Source organism: Solanum verrucosum, unplaced genomic scaffold, assembly GCF_900185275.1.
Source record: "Solanum verrucosum unplaced genomic scaffold, falcon-dt-bn FXZP01000173.1, whole genome shotgun sequence".
Classification (NCBI taxonomy): domain Eukaryota; kingdom Viridiplantae; phylum Streptophyta; class Magnoliopsida; order Solanales; family Solanaceae; genus Solanum; species Solanum verrucosum.
The window spans coordinates 378311-388152 of record NW_026020260.1 but is presented as its reverse complement, the minus strand read 5'-3'; the positions used below and the strand labels follow the sequence as shown (position 1 = coordinate 388152).

General features: G+C 32.3%; 1 pseudogene; it reads right to left on the bottom strand.

Annotated features, from left to right (window-relative positions):
- Window positions 1-204: 204 nt before the first annotated feature.
- LOC125833491 (uncharacterized) lies at window positions 205-9215 on the bottom strand (annotated as a pseudogene).
- Between the last annotated feature and the right edge of the window lie 627 nt (window positions 9216-9842).

Sequence of the window (9842 nt, the reverse complement as noted above, 5' to 3'; positions counted from 1 at the left end):
AAATTTCCTGATGTTATTACCGATAGGACTCAATTGCAAAGATTTTTAAGGAGTTTAAATTATATATCCTCCTTTTATAAAAAATTATCTCGTGATTTGGCCCCTTTATATGACAGGCTGAAAAAGGATCATAAATCACCTTGGACTGATAGTCATACCACTTTGGTAAAAGATATCAAACTCCGTGTTCAATCTTTACCTTGCTTAACTCTTGCTAACCCTGCTTGGCAAAATATTATTCAGACAGATGCATCTAATATTGGTTATGGTGGGATATTGAAACAAATTAATCCACATGACAAAAACGAATATTTGATCAGATTTCATTATGGGAAATGGAGCAATGCCAGAAGAAATATGCTACGGTGGCATATGAAATGTTAACCATCGTCAAATGCGTGTTAAAATTTCAAGATGATTTATATAATCAAAAGTTTTTGATAAAAACTGATGCTCAATTTGTTAAATATATGTTTAACAAAGATTTCAAACATGATGCAAAATTGATTTTTGCTAGATGGCAGGCCCAGTTAGCACTCTTTGATTTTGAAATCCAGTATAAAAAAGGAAGTGATAACTCTCTTCCAGATTTTCTATCTAGAGAATATTTAACTTCATAATGAATTTTTATACACCCTTCTTTGATGAGAAAACTCTAATTACTATATTAAAGGTTATTCCTCTTAATAGAGATCTACATGAATTAATTATATGGGGAATTATCGATGATATCATTAGAGAAGATTTCTCTATATATAATTTTGAAGAAATCATCAATATCGATGAAGAAAATTATTATAGTGACTACTATGATGCATTCGAATAAAACAAAGTTATGTTTGCGGGATGGACCCTCCTTGAGTAACCAAGGGCAGAGGCAGAGGAAATTACAGAAGAGGAAGGGGAATATCATCCCCATGATCGTCATACAGATCATCTTCTAGCTCACCAGTTATACAGAGAGGATGAATGAGTTTGATAAACTCCAAAATCTCCCAAAGTGAGGCGTCTTCTTCAGTGCATCTTGAAGATATTCCAGAAAATAGTGTGTTATATACACAACTACATGCATATTTGTCTCAGAAGCAAAGTTATACTTTTGCATCTATAGCCAAAGAAGATATTGATGATAACAAATCTTATGAAAGATTATCAAAGAAACAAATGATATTACTTTTAGAAAACTCTGAAATTCAGAGAAAAGAAGAACCTTGGAAAATATTCCAGCGGTACCTTATTATCGAATTATATTTCCCAGGTGAGTCATACAAAACCCAATCTTATTATGAGACCATTTTGATAAGCACCGGTAGTGTTGAATTTCAGTATTTTTCAGGCTACAACAACAGTGATAATGTTTATAACTTCTCCAAAATTATAATTAAACAGATTATATCTGTTAAAGATTGGGGTATCTCCACAATGAAAGAAAGGCAAATTAGCCTAAACAAAGTCTCTATGAATTTCATCTACTGGACTATATTCATGCTTTTGATAAAGTCCTCTACTACAATAATGAGCGACATAAGCATACATGGTTTATAAAAAATTGTTTAAAGATATTTGCAGAACCTATTCCTAATTGGTTTCTAAATTGGTGGTCATACCACGGTCCAACTACAAAAATTCTGCCTAATCCATTTATTAAATTATATAAAAAATGGGTTAAACTGTCGCCGGACCTAAACAAATTATACCATACAAATCATATCTGTTATATTGAAAAAATTGAACAAATTTAATTTTTCATTGAATTCTCTATCCCTTGGATTCATAAATGTACTCCCGAAGTGGGATTCACCGAGGAGCAAATTCCTTGTTTATACAGGACCTTTTACAATAATTTTTGGGATAAGTTAATGAAAAAAGATCCCAAGACAATGTCTGTATATGGACAAGAACTGTTGGATCTCATTTAAAAAAGGATCCAAGAATATTGTATCATTCCTCAAAAGGGAATAATTGATGATAGCTTAGTCAGGCATATTGCCCGAAATTTTTTCTTTCAAGACGAAAATAAAGAAGAAATGATCAATATCAATCTGGAAGAAGTAAGGAGAAATTTGCTTCTGAATATTACTCAATACGAGAAATCAGACACTTTTATGAGAAGTGAGACAAGCAATGACGTCGCAGAAGATATTCAGGAGGCTCAACCTTGTGAGTCGGAAAAACCCACCCACCTCAAATGATACTCTGAAGAATGCGGAAGATTTCTTCTGACAACTAAAGAAAAAGAACAAGTGTGAAATTTATTTCTATAGGAAAAGCCATAATCAACAGTAGATACATTGTTGATCAACAGTAGATACGTTGTTCCTGTACATATGAGACCCACTGTTAAGGGACCCACAATTACTGTACTTGGATACTTTTTCTTTCTATAAATAAGTTTAGTTTTAGTGAGTAGAGGCAAGTTGAAAACCATTCTCTCTCTCTCTCAATTGTAAAGCTCTTAGTTTGCAAAGTTTGAAGTTCTCGGATATTGGACGGAAAGTAAATAGAACTTGTATAGTTCAGTCGTAGGCGTTGGAGTCAGCCATCTTTATAATGTAGTAATTTATTTCTGATTTCATCTTTAATTATTTCTCCAATTTAAGTCGTGACTATGTCCGTCTAAAGATTCATATCTATGTAGAATATCTAACTTCACTTTTATATCTACCATGAAAGATCTCGACTTTCTCAAAATATAAATAAATTTATATATGGTTTCGTGACTTGGTTCTGAGATGGTGGTGCAGTCAAATTTGATATTATTTTTATTGGCTTTGTCTTTGTGACTTCATCTAGCCAACCTTGGTTCTAAGCACATTAAAAGGAGAAAAGGGCGCATATACCCGGTTAGAACTACTAGGCACATGGGCTCAATGAAAATACGTATTAAATCTTGTCAGGCCCCTTTCTTGGGTAAAAGGATAGATCCTTCCATACAATCATCAAACTATATAAAATTTGTATATATTTTGATTTGAATTTACACTTTGAGTTCGGATGATAAACTAGATTAAAGATGACAGCGTGGATTAATGCCAGTCTTCAGAGATCCTGTAAGACTGACGATAATCCGCGCGGTCATGTTCAATCTAGTTTAGCATCCGAACTCAAAGTGTAAATTCGAATCGAAATATATACAAATTTTATATAGTTTGATGACTATATGGAATGATCTATCATTTTACCCAAGCAAGGGGCCTGTCAAGATTTAGTACGTACTTTCATTGAGACCATATGTCTAGCAATTCTAACCGGGTATAGGCGCCCTTTTCTCCTTTAAGGGGCTTAGAACCACGGCTCGCTAGACGAAGTCACAAAGACAAAGCCAGTAAAAATAGTATCAAATTTGACTGTACCACCATCTCAGAACCAAGTCAAGAAACCATATATAAATTTATTTATATTTTGATAAAGTCTAGATCTTTCATGGTAGATATAAAAGTGAAATTCGATATCCGACATAGATATTAATCTTTAGCCGGACATAGTCACGACTTAGATTGGAGAAATAATAAAAGATGAAATCAGAAATAAATTACTACCTTATAAAGGTGGCCAACTCTAAGGCCTATGATTGAACTATACAAGTTGTATTTACTTTCCAGCCAATATCCGGAAACTTCAAACTTTGCAAACTAAAAGCTTTACAATTTAGAGAGAGAGAGAGAGAGAGTTGTTTTCGACCTGCCTCTACTCACTAAAACTAAATTTTGTTTATAGAAAGAAAGAGAATCTAAGTACAGTAATTGTGGGTCCCTTATCAATGGGTCCCATATGTACAGTAATAGTTTATCTATTGTTGATCAACATTGTATCTACTATTGATGATGGCTTTTCCTGTAGAGATAAGTTTCACATCTTGTCCTTTTTCTTTAGTTGTCGGAGGAAATCTTCCGCATTCTTCAGAGTATCTTCTGAGGTGGGTTTTTCCGACTCACAAGGTTGAGCCTCTTGAATATCTTCTGCAATGTCATCACTTGTCTCACTTCTCTTAGAAGTGTCTAATTTCTCGTATTGAGTAATATTGGGAAGAAAAATTTTCTTTACTTCTACTAGATAGCTATTGATCATTTCTTCTTTATTTCCGTCTTGAATGGAAATTTTTGGGGCAATATGCCTGATTGAGCTATCAACAATTATTCCCTTTTGAGGAGTGATACAATATTCTTGGATCCTTTTTTCAATGTGATCCAACAGTTCTTATCCATATAGAGACTTTATCTTGGGATCTATTTTCATTAATTTGTCCCAAAAATATTTGTAAAAGGTCCTGAATAAGCAAACAATTTGCTCCTCGGTAAATACCACTTCGGGAGTCCATTTATAAATCCAAGGGATAGAGAATTTAATGAAAATATAAATTTGTTCAATTTTTTTAATATAACAGATATGATCTGTTTGGTATAATTTGTTTAGGTCCGGCTACACTTTAACCCATTCTTTATATAATTTAAGAAATGGATCAGGCATAATTTTGTATTTGGACCGTGGTATGACCACCAATTTAGAAACCAATTAGGAATTGGTTCTGCAAATATCTTTGCACTAATTTTTATAAACCATGTATGCTTATGTTGCTCATTATTGTAGTAGAGGACTTTATCTACAGCATGAATATAGTCCCAGTAGGTGAAATTCATAGAGGCATTTTTTAGGCTAATCTGCCTTTTTCTCATTGTGGAGATACCCCAATCTTCAACAGATATAATCTGTTTAATTTTAATTTTGGAGAAGTTATATACGTTTTCACTGGTGTTGTAGCCTGAGAAGTGCTGAAATTCAGCACTACCGGTACTTATCAAAATGGTCTCATAATAAGATCGGGTTTTGTATGACTCACCCGGGAAATATAATCCGTTAATAAGGTACCGCTGGAATATCTTCCAAGCTTCTTCTTTTCTCTGAATTTCAGAGTTTTCTAAAAGAAATATCATTTCTTTCTTTCATAATTTTTCATAAGATTTGATATCATCAATATCTTCTTTGGCTATAGATGCAAAAGTATCACTTTGCTTCTGAGACAAATATGCCTGTAGTTGTGCGTATAACGAACTGTTTTCTGAAATATCTTCCACATGCACTAAAGAAGAAGCCTCACTTTGGGAGGTTTTGGAGTTTATCAAACTCATTCTTCCTCTCAGTATAACTGGTGAGCTAGAAGAGGATCCGTATGATGATCCCGGGGATGATCTTCCCCTTCCTCTTATTTATTTTCCTCTGCCTCTTCCGTTGGTTACCCAAGGAGGGTCCATCCTGCAAACATAACACTTTGTTTTATTTGAATGCATCATAGTAGTCACTGTAATAATTTTCTTCATCGATATTGATGATTCCTTCAAAATTATGTATAGAGAAATCTTCTCTAACGATATCATCGATAATTTCCCATAGAATTAATTCATATAGATCTCTATTAAGAGGAATAACCTTTAATATAGTAATCAGAATTTTCTCATCAAAGAAGGGTGTACAAAAATTCCTTATTAAGTTAAATATTCTCTAGACAGAAAATCTGGAAGAGAGTTATCACTTCCCTTTTTATAATGGATTTCAAAATCAAATGGTGCTAATTGTGCCTACAACCTAGAAAAAATCAATTTTGATGCATCATGTTTAAAATATTTGTTGAACATATATTTAACAGATTGAGCATCAGTTTTTATCAAAACATTGGATTATATAAATCATCTTGAAATTTTAACACGCATTTGACGATGGTTAACATTTCATGAGCCACCGTAGCATATTACTTCTAGGCATCGCTCCATTTCCCAGAATGAAATTTGTTCAAATATTTGTTGTTTTCATGGGGATTAATTTGTTTCAATATCCCAGTATAACCAATATTAGACGCATCTCTCTCAACAATATTTTGCCAAGCAGGGTTAGCAAGAGTTAATCAAGGTAAAGATTGAACACGAAGTTTGATATCTTTTACCAAAGTGGTATGACTATCAGTCCAATGTGATTTATGATACTTTTTCAGCCTGTCATATAATGGGGCCAAATCACGAGATAATTTTTTATAAAAGGGAATATGTAATTTAAACTCCCTAAAAATCTTTGCAATTGAGTCCTATCGGTGATAACATCAGGGAATTTTGATTCAAAATTGATAGATCTTTGAATCGGGGTAACTTTCTCCTGACAAATATGATATCCTAGAAATCGAACATCAGTTTGGAATAAACTAATTTTTGGTTTAGAAATGACCAAACCAGTTTGTATAACAATTTTCTTGAAGATGTCTAGATGCTTGATATGCATTTCAAATGTTTTTGAGTATACCAAAATGTCGTCAATATAGATAATGATAAAATCTAAATATGGGTTGAAAATATCATTCATGATTTTTTTAAATTCAGATGGAGCATTTTTTAAACCGAATGGCATAACATGTCATTCATATTGTCCAAAAGGGACATTAAAAGCTATTTTATAAGAATGCTCTTTAAATATTTGGATTTGCCAATATTCTGATTTTAAATCAAAATTTGAAAATGTATTGGCATCATATAATCTAGACAATAAATCTCTTTTGTTTGGATTAGGATACCTAATCCATTTTAAATATTTGTTTGAAGGTTTATAATTGATAACCAACTTGGGGACACCTCGTTCCCTTTCAGTAGCATTGTTAACATAAAATGCAGTAAAGACCAGGGTGATTTTGAAGGTTTTATCAAACCTTTAGTAACAAATTATCAATTACCTTTTTGTAGAATTCTACCAATTCGGTGTTCATCTGGCAAGGACGAGATTTAGTAGGAATATCATTCTCAAAGAAATTATCTTCATATGGAAGAGTGACGATATGCTTTTTCCGATTCAAAAAAGAACTAGGATGATCAACACAAATATGAATAGCAATTTGTTCAGAAATTAATTTAATTTTTTCTTGTACTTTGGCAGATTTCAAAGTATCAAATATATTTATACTAAACAATTTTAGTTGCAAAGAATCAACATGCTTTTGTTTCATATTAATCAACGCATTAATATCACGAGAAATAGGGTCAGTGATAAAAGTATAACTAATATCTCTTCTGCATAAGTAGCAGAAAAACCTTTAGCATTTATGCTAGTAATAGGATAAATAACATTTATAAAAGGGGTTCCAAGTATAATTGGAGGGTATAAATGATTTTTAACCAAGAAAAAAAAATGCGGAATGCAAACTTTATTTTGGCAAATGCGAATATTAGGTAATTTATAATTTATATCTAAAGCATGTCCAGAAGCAAATTTAACCATGTGAGTTGTTTTTTCAAACTATTTAGTTGGTACAATACCTTCGTGAATACAACTAACATCGGCTTCACTATCAATCATAGCAATATCAGATATTGAAAAATTATTATCAATCAATATGGTGCATTTAATATACCATTTATGAGTAGTAACAATTTGCATCATGCCTAAAAACATACCCTGTCTAGGATCAAGATTAAAAGGTTTGGCAAGAGTATTTTGCTTCAATAATGTTTTTACCCTTGTTATGAATAGTTTCTATTTGAGTAAGACGATGATCACAAATCATTTGATTTTGTTTAAGAGATTTAATCTCATTTTTTAAATTTTCAATTTCATTTTTCAAATCATCAAAAGAAGAATATCTTGTATGAACAGTTTGATTATTAAGTCTGTTATTAATTTCAGACAAAGAATAAGGTGCAGAATATTCAAATTCAAAATCATTCTTTTGTTTTTCTGAAATTTTTGAAAAACTTGAAATAGCATTATTAGTGACAGCTAGATGAATAGTTTTTTCACGAAGATCATTATCAGAAACTTCTTTTAAAAGTTCTATCATATTATCAGATCTAATAGTATTGATATTCAAATCTTCAAACTGAGATTGTAATTTATAAAATTCATCATTTTCACAAGAACAAATATCACCATGAAAAGCATTGCAAGTATTACCATGCTGATTACTATCAGATAAATCAAGCAAATCAATCTCTTCTTCAGAACCTGAATCAGAATCATAATCAAACTCAGAACCAGAAGTGTATAAGAAACTACAAACCATAGCATGAACTTTTTCCTCAAGTTCTAAGGGTTTTAGCTTTTCAAGCTTGCAGTTAGGTTCTATATGTCAGAAATTTCCACATTTATAGCACTTGATCTTGGCGAGCTCCCACTTAGACCTATTTTTGGTAAATCTATTGGACTTATGAAAGGCTTTTCTAGCATCGCGCTCTTCTTTAGATCTATATCTAGACCTCTTCTTCCTATAAGTTTTATCAGGATTAGAGTCTCTAGAATCTCTATGGTTCTTCTTCTTGCTATTAGCAGAAGTATCAAGTAAACCGAACTGGGTACAAAAGTCTCCTAGCTGAGATATTTCTCTAAGCTTATCCATCTTAAGCTATCAGGATAACATCAATTCATCGCACAAATTTATACCTTTTTGAGTGCACACTCCTATCAGCTTACCATAAGTATAATCCTTATAAGGAATTTCACCATAACTATTCCACAGGGTTTTTCTTACTCTCTCAACAAATAACGAGGGAAGGCCATCTATAAACTTAGCTTTCAAGTGCTCATAACTGTTCTCGGGTAATTCCATCACCCTACTCATATAAGTATCTTTATACCATCTGAATTTTCCCAAGGTTCTACATCATAGACCAATTACGAACAGTTCCATACTGATTGGTTAATCTACCATTGAAATGTTCCAAAATGGTTAAGACCAAGATATAAACAACGTCTTCTCTATTTTTCACTAAAGTCATGCCCAAGTTAGCAACACCTTCACTATCAGAAGTAGAATTTATCACAACAGTTTTTTGCTCAATGCTCATATAATTATCCTACCAACCTCTGAGTTGGCCATTAAAACCTGCAATAATCATTTTGCAAATATTTCTATCTGTATTTTTTACACCTTTATAGATAGTAGCATACATAAGCAGTTTATGAACAAGAATAGTTAACTATCTATCAGTCAGACCATCATGATTTCATTCATAGATTTCAGACCCACTATAAGAGGTATTAGTCTGATTCCAGTCGCGTTCCTCTATAAGCACATCTTGAGGAGTTGGTCTGGAATAATAATAGGGTTGCATGCTAGGTTTATGCGCAAACTTAGTATTACTATTCTTCTTGGGATAACCACGAAGTTTATTAAATTCTAAAGAAACATGATTTTTAAATTCAAAAGTTTTTTCCATTTCATGCACAAAGTTGTCTGACAAATCCATAGGTTTTGCGCTAAAATCTGAGAACTTTTTATCAAGAAGTTCTTTTAAATCATAGATCAATTTAAATTTAAAATCATGAATCTCATGAGGGCCTCTGCACCTGAGTAAAAATAGTATGAGCTTCTGAATCAATTTTAGAAGTAGAAGCTTTATTAAAAGTCTTTGAATCATACTTTTCTGAATTATCAAAGTAGTTAGGTGTTATATGTCCAAAATTTCCACATTTGCTCTAATACCAAGGTACAGGATCTATGAAGACAGGCGGTAATCTGCGTGATCATACTCCAAGATTGGGTATTGCATGACTCACCCAAGAAATATAATCCGCTAGTAAGGTACCGCTGGAATATCTTCCAAGATTCTTCTTTTCTCTGAATTTTAGAGTTTTCTAAAAGAAAGATCATTTCTTTCTTTGATAATTTTTCATAAGATTTGATATCATCAATATCTTCATTGTCTATAGATGAAAAAGTATCACTTTGCTTCTAAGACAAATATTCATGTAGTTGTGCGTATAACAAACTATTTTCTAGAATATCTCCCAGATGCACTGAAGAAGAAGCCTCACTTTGGGATATTTTAGAGTTTATCAAACTCATTATTCCTCTCTGTATAAATGGTGAGCTA